The sequence below is a fragment of the Oryctolagus cuniculus genome, chromosome 10, assembly GCF_964237555.1.
Source record: "Oryctolagus cuniculus chromosome 10, mOryCun1.1, whole genome shotgun sequence".
Classification (NCBI taxonomy): Eukaryota; Metazoa; Chordata; class Mammalia; order Lagomorpha; family Leporidae; genus Oryctolagus; species Oryctolagus cuniculus.
In genome coordinates this window covers 84819198-84830154 of record NC_091441.1, presented here as the reverse complement: position 1 = coordinate 84830154, position 10957 = coordinate 84819198, and the positions used below count along the sequence as shown (strand labels likewise).

The 10957-nt window shown below is 45.9% G+C and overlaps 1 pseudogene; it reads left to right on the top strand.

The window, feature by feature from the left end:
• Positions 1-7887: 7887 nt before the first annotated feature.
• LOC127492490 (small ribosomal subunit protein uS19-like) lies at positions 7888-10652 on the top strand (annotated as a pseudogene).
• The last annotated feature ends 305 nt before the right edge of the window (positions 10653-10957 follow it).

Here is a 10957-nt window from a genome sequence, read left to right as displayed (position 1 = left end):
AGATGGAATTGCCATAACTGAAGAAGACCGAAGAAAGAGCAGGTCTTGGAGTTGGGGAGGAGACCAGAGCTTGTGTCTGAATACGTTCATTTTTGGAAGCCGATCAGGCATCTATTACTCTTTCAGATACACCCAAGGATAAACAAAATCCAGCAAGGCAATGGCTAGATTGTCAAGAATTGAAAATAAACCCCATAAAGGTAGTTATCTTTCCTCCCTGAAAAACAAAGCCTGAAACTTTACATGTAAAAATATTTTTATACGTCATTCTGGTGCCAATTCCAGATTGGAACACCCATGCCAGGTGCGGCCTTATGGAAATTTTAAGAGAAAGACTATCTGTTCTGAGACACAATGCCTCAGCTAAAAATAACTCCGCTGTCATTCCCCAGTGGACAAGGGTCTCTAACTGGCTGTCCACTCCGTGGCCACATCGAGGCTGACAAGTTTTGAAAGCTCACCTGTCCTCTTCTTACACTACATCTGGCTTCAGGGTCATTTTCATATTTCATAGCTCCTTTTGCCAGTCCCACAAACGTAACTTTCTGCACTTCCTTCCTCCCACTTGCTAAAGCTGTTACTCCATCTGGCCATCTGAGACATCAGCATCTTTAATCATGAAAACAGCATTTCCCAATTTAGTATCATCTGCAGATGTCATTAACATGATGTTTGTACATTTATCCAGATATTTCAAGAGGATGTCAAACAACATGGATAACCAAAGTAAGGGAAAGGTCATCTCATTATTTTTTTGAGGATAAAAGTGTTTTTCTATTGTTGTTTCCAATAGCTCATTTGCTCAGCATACAGGCAGGAGAGACGGAGGAGGGAGAAGTGTTCTGACACGAATCCTAATGGGTTAGGCAGGATTGATCAGAAAATTGCAGTGAGGTCCCTCTTCCCCTTTCTGCCATGTATATTTCTAAAGACAACCAGGACACACAGATTTCGTAACCTGAATTCTCTTTAGCTTCATCAAATGCAATGAGCAACTGCAATGGCAGAATAAAATATGCTAATGTGTCTTGACACAATAATCATGCCTGTTTTTCCCTCATGAACCAGGCTGGGGATTTGCAAGCCTACAGAGGCAGGACAGGGCTGTCAACCACCACATGTGCCCCATATTTGTAAGGGGCATTTACTTAATGGGCCCTCTGAACACTTGTGTCCATGTCAGTTATGATGCAAACATGACACCACTCAGCTTGACAGATGCTCTTGTGTGCAGACAACTTGATGAAGTCATGGATGGGACTTGGAAAGGAATTTTTAATGGAGAATATATTTCATGGCTCAGCTGTGGGCTGAAGACTGAGAAAAGGAATTCACTTTCAGTAACTATGTGAGTCCATGGAGTAGGTCCATGCTATTTCAGTTCTGCACAGCCGGCCTCCTGGGAGGCTCTATTTTTTCTTTTCTTAGAGCTGAGAGTTGTTTCTTTAATGGTTCTGGAATGACTACTGCCAACGTATCTTGCTGGTTTTTGTTTTGTTTCTCGCAACTTGGATATTTCTTTTTGCCTAAGTAATTACCAATCTTAAGAGTCTGAGTTTGAGTTTTTTGTTTGTCTGTCCAGACCAGCAAAAACTTGGGTTAGCTTGATCAAAGGGGGATCCAGTATAAAGATGCAGAGTGCTTAATGAAATTGTGAGCAGAAATGCAGTGACAGCTCAGAGGAGACTAGAATAGGGGCAGGTGTTGTGGCACAGTAGTTAAGACGCTACCTGGCATGCCCGCATTCCCTGTCAGAGTGCCTGGCTCGAGTCCCAGCACTACTTCCAATCCAATTTCCTGCTGATATGCACCCTAGGAGACGGGGGTGATGCCTCAAGTACCTGGCCGCGTCCACCCCTGTGGGAGACCTAGATGCATTTCTGGGCTCTTGGCTTCTGCCTGGCCCAGCCCTGTTTGTTGTTGGGCATTTGGGGGTTGGAATAGCAGATGACAGGACTCTTGCTTACTTGCTCACTCTCTCTCACTGATTTCCAAACAATAAAAGTAAAAAGTATAACTTGAACTCAAGAGACTAGAATAGGCAACAGGAGGGATGACAGGAGCCAGAGAGTTACTGGCTCCACCTCTGCTTCTATCAGCACATCTGCTTCATTTCTCTGTCTCGGCAGACACATTCTCTGTTCCTCATTCCACATGGTGGGAAAAGATGCCCACTCACAGCTCCCAAGGCCACATGTTGTAGTTCCAACCGCATGGAATGACTGAATTGATTTGTTTATCTCTGCTCAAATTCCAGATTCCTAGGAAGAACTGACCCAACACACTTCAGGCTCCCACGCCTGGTCCAGTTGGCTGTGAAATTCCCAGGCATGGCTTCTGTTAGCCCATTGCTTTGGGATGCATGGAAACTAAGGGAATGACAGTAGGTAATTCAGATACCCCAAGAAGTTTCTACTGGTATTGGAGGAGAATGTCTATGAACAGATGGATTTCGATAAGCAAAAGTAACAGGACCTAGAAAGGAAAATCCCAATCTTCTGTTCTTTTAAAGATTTATTTATTTATTTGAAAGGCAGAGTTACTGAGTGAGAGTGAGTGAGAAAGAGAGTCAGAGAGAGATATTTTCCATCTGCTTGTTCACTCCTCCTAAACAGCCACAACAGTCAGGGCTGGGCCAGGCTAAAGCCAGGAGCCTGAAACTCCATCTGCATCGTCGTCTTCTTTTTTTTTTTTTTTTTTTTGACAGGCAGAGTGGACAGTGAGAGAGAGAGAGAGACAGAGAGAAAGGTCTTCCTTTGCCGTTGGGTCACCCTCCAAAGGCCGCCGCGGCCGGCACGCTGCTGCCGGTGCATCGCGCTGATCCAAAGGCAGGAGCCAGGTGCTTATCCTGGTCTCCCATGCGGGTACAGGGCCCAAGCACTTGGGCCAGCCTCCACTGCACTCCCTGGCCACAGCAGAGAGCTGACCTGGAAGAGGGGCAACTGGGACAGTATCCGGCGCCCTGACTGGGACTAGAACCAAGTGTGCCGGCGCCGCAGGCAGAGGATTAGCCTAGTGAGCCGTGGTGCCGGCCCCACCTGCATCTTCTAATGGGTACAGGGTCCCAAGTACTTGGGCCATCTTCCACTGATTTCCCAGGTGCGTTAGCCGTGAACTAGATTGGAAGTGGATCAGCTCATTAGCAGTGAACTAGATTGGAAGTGGATCAGCTGGGACTCAAACCAATGTATTTATGGGATTCTGGTGTCTCAGACAACAGCTTAACCAGCTGGGTCACAATGCTGGTCCCAATTTCAACCTTTTTTTTTTCCCTAAAGTCAGCATCTCCAACATTTTCCCCAACAAAAACTGCCCAGGGATCCTGAGGAACAGCTTAGCAGATGGGTTGAAAAAAATCAGCAGGCTCCTCTTCAGCTTTCAACACCTTGAAAATATCAGGCTTAGTTCTTGCTGCCTTGTGCATTATTTAACCACCAATGCATCTTCCCCCGATTGTGTCATGCGCTAGAGGAGAACATAAAGTTCTGTCTGTCTTTAGCAAACACATGTCAAGTACTGTCTTAAAACCAAATGGGAAAGGATGAAACCTGATCATCTTCTTGATTTTGGTTTTAGGATCTTGACACATGGCCAAATGCCAGCTTTCAAGGATTCCGTTGATTAATTCAAGAAATGTTTGCTGAGCAGTCAGTAGACCAGATGCTCTCTTAGGTAGTTATAGCAGGATTTTTTTTTTTTTTTTTTTTTTTTTTTTTTTGCTTGCAAATCTCTGAAAACTGCAATGTATCAACTCGTGTCCTTGGAAAAGCTGGGGTGTCCTGTCTAAACCAACTGGTGCAAGCAAATGTCAATAGGATTTGGCCTCTTTGTGTCTTTTCCCTCTCATTTCCTCTGTGTCTGCTTCCCTTTTACATGATGGCTATAGATTTTATTTCATCTGGTTCACATTTCTAAAAGAAGAAAGGAAAAAGACTTCTACTCCCCCACCCATGCCTTCACCCTTTTCTCCTGCTCATTCCAGCAAAAGGCCAGGGATCATTCTTGAATAGATGGGACCGAGGCATGGACCTGGTGCAGAGCCCATCAGGGTCCAGGGGGAGGTGGTTCTTTGATTGGCAAAGCCTGGGTCACATGCCCAACCCTGGAGTTACCTTAGAAACACTTCCAGCCTAACCACAGGGATGCAGTGTGGGGGAGGGTTACTTCCGGAAAGGAAACTCCGGATGCTGACCCCCGAAGAAGTAGGAATTGATACTGTGAAGGCAAAATCCACAAATATCTACCACAGAGGTTAAAAAAGGAGAAATATAAATGATAACTATTTTAGAAACAATGCTAAGAAGTAAGTACTGTAAATGAGATTTCTGGCAACAAAGGTGAGAAGCCATTCATTCTGATAAAGGTAGGGATCTGAGAGTTTTTCAGGAAAGACCACAACTGCTTTGGACCTTGAAGGATATGAATGCTATGAAAATGGTGGGAAAACAGGGAGGTTATGGCAGGCCATTCTAGGCAGAAGGAGCAACATGGAAATATACCCTGAGATGTCTCGGGATGGTACAGTTGAAGGTTATTAGAGCAAGGAGTTTCATGTGAATGACATGTTTGACCTTTGAGGCCTGGGTTGTTTCCCCATCATTAATAAATGTGTGGTCACTGAATATTCACATATATGAGTGTTAGCCTTCAGTTCTCATCTACTGTGCACAAGCACAGACATACTACATACAACGGGGAAACCACTAGGGACTGTGAATTCAGAGCTTGAATGATTGCCGGTGCAGCCTTCTACCAGCTAGATGACCTTAGAGAATTAATTCAAGGTTTCAGCCTTCATATTTTTATCTGTAGGAAGGTGATGTATCCACAATATAGTGCCTAAGTAAGAATTAGTTGAGATCAAACATGTCAATCATTCAAAATGGTATCTGCAATGTAACAGACACTCAATAAATGCTAGCTACTCTGTCTTCCACTCCACCATGTATACACTGACACTGTTTCTAATAAGAACATGAAACTGATGTGTTTTAATGCACACCCAGTGACCATATGTTGCCCATAGTATTCAAAGCTGTGCTCCAACTGGGCTGTGTGGGGCCTGTGCTGGATAATTTCTCTTGGTCCCCAGATCCACTCTCCTCACTTTCCACTCTTCCCAGTGCCAGGCAGGGAAAGACAGCATTGACGGATTCACACGCCTTCTAACAGAAGGTTTGGAGAAATAGGAGACCAACAGAAGGAGGGAGGAAGACTCTTTGGAGTCTTTATTCCAAAGGCCACCTTCCTGTATAGTTGTCACAGTTGGTTTCAGACAAACTCTCTACCTCCCTCCCATTCTTCCTTCTCTGCCCCTCTCTCTTTTCTGATCACCACTTCTTTCTCCTTCAGGCCTAAATTTGTACTCAACCCTTGACCATACTAGCCCCAGCATATGGTACCGCCATCCCTTGGGGTGTCTCTGAGCCCTATCGACACCTCTGTTAATTTACTTATTTTATTAACTCTTTTATTTATCTATTCTCTAATTACCCAATTTGACTGCATTATGGTTTTCCTCTTGGGGCCCTGATGAGCTTTGACATCAAGGGTGAACCCGATGCCACTCTTCCTCTAATTTGATGAGGGCTCCTCTATAAAAAATCCATTGAAATAAATAAAGTCTTACCATTGTAGGTAGGGGGGAAATGTCCCTGAACTAAATTAAGGCATTTTGTTCAAACGTAGCTAATGTTAAGGAACAGGTGTTTGATGAAGCAGTTAAGTCTCCACTTGGGATGACCATATCCCATATCTGAGTGCCTGGGTTTGAGTCCTTGTTCCACTTATAATCTGGCCTCCTATGAATTCACAAGCACCGGGAGGCAGTAGTGATGGCTCAAGTAGTTTCGTCCCAACAACCTATAAGGGAGACCTGGGTGAAGTTCCAGCTGTTGCAAGCATATGGCGAATAAACCAGCAGGTGGATCATCTGTCTATGTGTATCTCTGTCTTTCTTTCTCTCTCTGTTGCTCTCTTTCAAATAGATAATAAATATAATTTTAAAAAGTATAGCTGAAGTTTAAATTTTTAATTTTTAACATTTTCTGGTAATATTTATTTGAAAGTCAAAGTTACAGAGAGAGACACATACAGAGAGAAAGATCTTCCATCTGCTAGTTCATTTCCCAGATGCCACAAGGGCCAGGGCTAGGCCCGGCCAAAGCCAGGAACCAGGAGCCTCCTCTGGATCTCCCACATGGGTGCTGGGGCCAAAGCACTGAGTCCATCTTCTGCTGCTTTCCCAGGCACATTAGCAGAGAACAGAATCAGAAGTGGAGCAGCCAGGACGCTAACTGGCACCTATATGGGATACCAGCATTGAAGGTGGGCTGCTTTACCCATTTCGCTGGCCCCATCTCTGAATTCTTTAAGAGCAGTCTCATACTTTGCTCATACCAGATTTTACTTGCAACCTGAAGGAAAGTCAGAGTGTCGCTTTTATGTCCTCTAACTGGTGAAAAGTCCATTCAGCCAGCCACAATGCCAGCCCCTGTGTTTTGCTTTAGTAATCGAAAGCTATTACACCTTCTAAATATATATAAAATAAAAATACACTGTAATTAAGTTAACTCTGAGACATTATTCTAGAAAAGGTGACTTTGGACTAAGAGTTGCATGACCTTTCCAGGACAAGTCTGTGTATGAAATATTTTGCCCTGTAGTTATATCATGCCTGTGGTTTTTAAACAGGAAAATATGACATCTGTTTTCATAGGTCTATTAGTTTCTAGTGGTTACTGTAGCTAATTACCCCAAACTTGGTGGCTTCAAGCAGCAGAAGTTGACCCTCTCCCAGTTCTCCAGGACAGTCTGAAACCTACATCCCTGGGCTGAAGTCAAAGGATGGGCAGGGCTGTGCCCCCTCTAGACCCTCGAGGGGAGAAGCCACTCCTGGTCTCTGGGCCTCTGATGCTTGCTGGCATTCCAGGATTTGTGACCCCATCATGCTAGTCTTCCAGGCCAGCATCATCCAGTCTCCTGCTCTGTCATCATACCACCTTTGCCTCTGCAGATTTCCTTCTTGTTAAGTTATCCTTTATGTATTTGAAGAGAGAGAGAGAGAGAGAGAGAGAGAGAGAGAGAGAGAGAGTCTCATCTGCTAGTTCAATCCTGCAGATTGAGCCTGGGCCAGACTGAAGCAAAGAACTGGGAACTCAGTCCAGGTCTCCCACGTGGGTGGCAAGGACCCCACTGTTTGAGCTATCACCACTGTCTCCCAGGGTGTGCATTAGCAGGAAGTAGAATTGGGAACTGTACCTCCTGTACCTCTCTGTACATTTCTGATCTCCTTATACCCTCCTCTTAAAATGATATGTGGGGTTGCATTTAAAGTTCAAACTGACAATTCAGAAAAATCTGCCCATCTCAAAAGTCTTAAATAAACCACATTTACAAAGTTTCCCATTAAGACAACATTTTTGTATTCCAGGGCTGAGAATGTCAATTATGTTTTGGGGTAATTTTTTAGTTTATGATGATAGAGAATATTGGATAAACGAGAATATTCTTTATTATTGGGGTGGCCTGCTAAGGAGTAGAAGTCAAGAAGATAGTAGAAGTCAGGAAACCAGGGTAGTCCTACTATCTATTCAGGTTTCCTTAGGAAAGTCACCAAGTTGAGACTCAACTTTCTTCATCTATAAAACGGACATTGGGTTTAAGGATGTACATGATCCCCAGGGTTCCTTTCAGCTTGAAAATTATATGAAGCACACATGGGACAGATCTGCCAGTATTCTGGCATTTTCTAAAGGTGGAGAAAGGAAGAAATGGACCTGGTGTGTGATGGACACAAGTTTCCCATCCACCAGAAAGGAACACATAGCACTGGCATCAAGATAAGTCTCCCACCCACATCACATATCCTGCAAGACTAAAGAGATCATGCCCAGCATTCACATTCAGGGATCACAAGAATCCTTCCAACTATTAGTTCCATACTTCAAGAACCTCGATTTCAGGAAATCTAGACCCCTAAAAATATATGTTTTATTGCAAGTTCATAAATTGCTGTGCTGGGTGAGGAGCAGGGCTCTGGTGGGATTCTCGGGCCTGGCCAGTACAAACTGAACTTATAAAATGTAGTCCCCTTGTCCTCCAAACTGGAGATGCCTGGTGAACCTTGTTATGAAACAGCCCGACATTTATTAATTAAGTTATTTAATAGATATTTACCTGTGGGCAATAATAATAATGATATCTCACTTGCATTGAAGAGTTCCTCTGTACAGGCTCAAGGCTACAGATCCTATGAGAATTATTTCATTTGCTCTCTTCAGTTTTCAAGTAAAGCAAATCCTTCCTCAACAAGTCACCATTGGATACCTACTGTGTGCCAGGCAGAGCCTACGATTTAAAGTAACTTAATATTTAATCTAGGCCGGCGCCGCGGCTCACTAGGCTAATCCTCCGCCTTGCGGCGCCAGCACACCGGGTTCTAGTCCTGGTCAGGGCACCGGATTCTGTCCCGGTTGCCCCTCTTCCAGGCCAGCTCTCTGCTGTGGCCCGGGAGTGCAGTGGAGGATGGCCCAAGTGCTTGGGCCCTGCACCCCATGGGAGACCAGGATAAGTACCTGGCTCCTGCCAACCGATCAGCGCGGTGCGCCAGCCGCAGCGCGCTGGCCGCGGTGGCCATTGGAGGGTGAACCAACGGCAAAGGAAGACCTTTCTCTCTGTCTCTCTCTCTCACTGTCCACTCTGCCTGTCAAAAAAAATTTAATCTAAAAGTCATGTATGAATAGTTTTTTCTGTGCAAAATGTGGTCAGTTAAAAAAAATCCTTAAAGCATAGCAGATTTAATTAAATATGTATCAACATAGGTTTCCAATCCACTGTCCCTATCAAATTACCTCAGATTGTCTTCCAAGGGAATCATCTAAATGAGGAGATAAATATGAAGGAAAAGTCACAGAGCTAAAGGCAATGTTTTCAGCTGCATTAAATGGCACCTACCCATGGGAGGTACATGGGCTTCTATACTCATTGCGTGGGTAAGACAAATCCCTTCAAGAGAAATTGCGGGCCAGCGCCGTGGCTCACTTGGTTAATCCTCCACCTGCAGTGTTGGCATCCCATATGGGTGCTGGGTTCTAGTCCCGGTTGCTCCTCTTCCAGTCCAGCTCTCTGCTGTGGCCGGGGAAGGCAGTGGAGGATGGTCCAAGTGCTTGGGCCCCTGCACTCACATGGGAGACCAGGAGGAGGCACCTGGCTCCTGGCTTCAGATCGGCGCAGCGCTGGCTGTAGTGGTCATTTGGGGGTGGACCAACGGAAGGAAGACCTCTCTCTCTGTCTCTCTCTCTCTCTCACTGTCTATAACTCTACCTGTCAAATAAAAAAATAATAAAAAAAAAAAAAAGAGAAATTGCATCATTTGTCTCATTTGAGGAAGAAAAGCCTGCCTTTTAATCCAGGACTTTTGACTTGAAAGCCCCATTGGTAGCTTCTTTGTCAAGGCTTCTCTGCTATTTCAAGCTGCACCTGCCTGACTTTTCTGCTGCCAGTGTCTACGTGGTCATTTTCCCACAGCGACTGCTTAGCTCCAAAATTTTATTGACTCTTTGGAACACACTCAGCGTATGGAAATTCTGAGAGCCCTTGAGCCACTTCTGATGCTGATGACACAGCCTTGGGATCTTATTCTATCAAGAGTTGGATTCCAGGCTCACTTTGGAAAACTCAAAAGTATGTACTCAGTAAATGCCTGAGACTGACAAGAACACTCTGGCAATGATTCAGGAACGTCCAATACCGTGAAATTTTTTTTTTTTTTTTTTTTTTTTTTTTTTTTGACAGGCAGAGTGGACAGTGAGAGAGAGAGACACAGAGAGAAAGGTCTTCCTTTGCCGCTGGTTCACCCTCCAATGGCCGCCGCTGCAGCCGGCGCACCGCGCTGATCCTGGCAGGAGCCAGGAGCCAGGTGCTTTTCCTGGTCTCCCATGGGGTGCAGGGCCCAAGCACCTGGGCCATCCTCCACTGCACTCCCTGGCCATAGCAGAGAGCTGGCCTGGAAGAGGGGCAACCGGGACAGAATCCGGCGCCCCAACCGGGACTAGAACCCGGTGTGCCGGCGCCGCAAGGTGGAGGATTAGCCTATTGAGCCACGGCGCCGGCTCCAATACCGTGAAATTAAGTGGTGAGCTATTTCCGCACTCCACACCCAGCCGGAAGTGGAGCAGCAGAAGAAGCGGACCTTCCGCAAGTTCACCTACCTACCGCGGCGAGGACCTGGACCAGCTGCTGGACATGTCCTAGGAGCAGCTCATGCAGCTGTACTGCGCGCGGCAGGGGCGGCGGCTGAGCCGGGGCTTGCGGCGGAAGCAGCACTGGCTCCTCAAGCAGCTGCGCAAGGCAAAGAAGGAGGCGCCGCCCATGGAGAAGCCCGAGGTGGTGAAGACGCACCTGCGGGACATGATCATCCTGCCCGAGATATGTGGACAGCGTGGTGGGCGTGTACAACGGCACGACGTTCAACCAGGCGGAGATCAAGCCGGAGATGATCGGCCAAGCCCGTGAAGCACGGCCGGCCGGGCATCCGGCTTGCCCTTCTAGTTAGGGTAGTACTACAGTGTATTTACTGCTGGGTGTAACAACATCTCCCCTCAAGCATAATCTGAAATAATTAGATCACGCTGGTGGAATGGAAAACTATGCTGATACAAATCTGTTTCAATCTGCTATGTTCTTAGAATTTAAAAAAAATATTTTATTTATTTATTTGAGACATAGAGTTACAGACAGTGAGAGGCAGAGACAGAAAGGTATTCTATCTGTTGGTTGACTCCCCAGATGGCCACCAAGGCTGGAGCTGAGCCTATCCAAAGTCAGGAGCCAGGAGCTTCGTCCTGGTCTCCCATATAGGTGCAGGGGCCCAAGTGCTTGGGCCATCTTCTACTGCTTTCCCAGGCCATAGCAGAGAGCTGGATTGGAAGCCAGGACTAGAACTGGCACCCATATG